At 40.1% G+C, this 2,087-nt stretch overlaps 1 pseudogene; it reads left to right on the forward strand.

Annotated features, from left to right (window-relative positions):
* Nucleotides 1-1,136: 1,136 nt before the first annotated feature.
* Nucleotides 1,137-1,879, forward strand: LOC110561491 (14-3-3 protein theta-like; annotated as a pseudogene).
* Nucleotides 1,880-2,087: the final 208 nt, after the last annotated feature.

Genomic DNA, 2,087 nt, shown 5'->3' on the forward strand with positions numbered 1-2,087 from the left:
AGAATGTAAAGTTCTGTCGGCTCATCCATTTGGATAATTAGCAGAAGATATTATTTCCCTGCTCCATCTGCTTGCATTTTTTCCTAATGATTGGAACACTGAATAATGTTCCTAAGTCCTTGAGCTCACTCTCTGTCATGAAAATGGAGCACAACTCAGGGAGAAGGCTGAAGAATAAGAGAACACAGGCACCTTAGAGCTCCTGGGGGTGGTACAAAAGCCAAAGAGACAGTGATTGCAGCTCAAGGGTACCAGGGAGTTTACTATGGCCAATGTACAGATCATTTCTCTGGAAATCACGGTTTTCATTCAAAAGCATGGCTCAGGAACCAGAAGGCTACATAACAAACAAGTATATATCCCTGTACTAACGGCTTTGTACTAGCTACGAAGAAAATGTAAGACACTGACTTTTAATAGTAACTTATTATTGAAATGAGTATAATTTATAAAATCTTCAGTTAATAGAGAAGCAACAAAGACACTTTATATTGAAAACAATTTTAGAAAAAAAAAAAGGACAAAGCAGTGAGTAATTTCAAGGCATAGTATGGAGCCATATCAGTAAACAATATAATATGGCACTATGATAAAAATAGACAGACAGATCAATTGGAGATAATGCATATTCCAGAAATTAATCAATGTGTCTATAGACAATTGATTCTCCACAATGGTGCCAGAAAGTTACATTGAAGAAGCACAAACAATTCAATAAATCCCAATAATAATCTTGGACATCCACATGTGGAAGATTAAAATCTGACTCCACCATCTCTCAGTCAGATCAAAAGCCAAGTTAAAGTTGATGAGAGGTAAAACTGTAAGGCCTTGAATATGAAGCAACCACAAGAAGTCCTAAGGTAAGTCTTGAAGACAATACTGCAACAATTGTTATATATATTTAATATATATTTAAATTATGGCTGTAACTGCACACAGGAATTTAAAGGAAAACAGGACAAATGGGATTACACATCAAACTGTCTCCTGAAAAGATCATCACTGGAATAAAAAGAAAACCTGCAGCATAAATAGTTGTGCTCCATATAGCTAACACGGGTTTGCTATCTGGACAATATGAGGGACAACAATTTGATAACAGCAGCAGGACTTGCGTTGTGACTATGGAGACTAGAAGGACAACTGTAGATCGGCTCAGCTCTTGCCCTCACTCGCCATGGAGAGGACAGAGCTGATCCAAAAGGCCAAGCTGGCCAAGGCAGGCCAAGCGCTGCTATGATACGGCCACCTGCATGAAAGGCATGACAAGAAGGGCGCCGAGCTATCGAACAACGAGCACAACCTACTGTTGGTTGCCTACAAGAATGTGATTGGGGGCCTCAGGTCCGCCTGGAGGGTCATCTTGAGTAGAAGACGACACTTCCGACAAGAAGTTGCAGCTGATAGAGGACTATCGGGAAAATGTGGAGTCAAAACTTAGCTCCATCTCAACCAAGGCCCTGGAACTGTTGGATAAGTATTTAATAGTCAATGTAACTAATCTGGAGATTAAGGTCTTCTAGCTGAAAACGAAGGAAGATTATTTCCATTATCTTGCTGAAGTAGCTTGTGAAGATGATCAAAATAAATGATAGATAATTCCCAAGAGGCATTTGATAATAAGCAAGAAAGAAGCCAATCCTCCTGGGTCTGGATCCTAGCTTTTCTATATTTTGCTATGATATCCTTAAGAATTCAGAGTTTGCCTGCACACTGGCCAAAATGGCTTCTGATGAGGCCATCTCAGAGCTTGATACACTGGACAAGGACTCCTACGAAGACAGCACCCTCGTCAAGCAGTTACTTAGGGACAACATTATGGACATTAGACATTACAGAAGAAGAATGTGATGTAGCAGGAGGGGCCAACAACTAAAGGTATCCAGGGCTCCTTCCTCCTTCCCCTCAAAAAAGCCTTTTACATAATTTCTTTTTTCACTTGGATTTCCTCTAGCAAGGAAGCCCATTCATTTGTGTAAGATCAACTCTTTGTCAGATATAGGGTTGGTGAAGATCCTTTCCCAATCTGTAGGCCATCGTTTTGTTCTGACGACAGTGTCCTTTGCTTTACAGAAACTTTATAG

This window comes from Meriones unguiculatus, chromosome 3 (assembly GCF_030254825.1).
Source record: "Meriones unguiculatus strain TT.TT164.6M chromosome 3, Bangor_MerUng_6.1, whole genome shotgun sequence".
Classification (NCBI taxonomy): Eukaryota; Metazoa; Chordata; class Mammalia; order Rodentia; family Muridae; genus Meriones; species Meriones unguiculatus.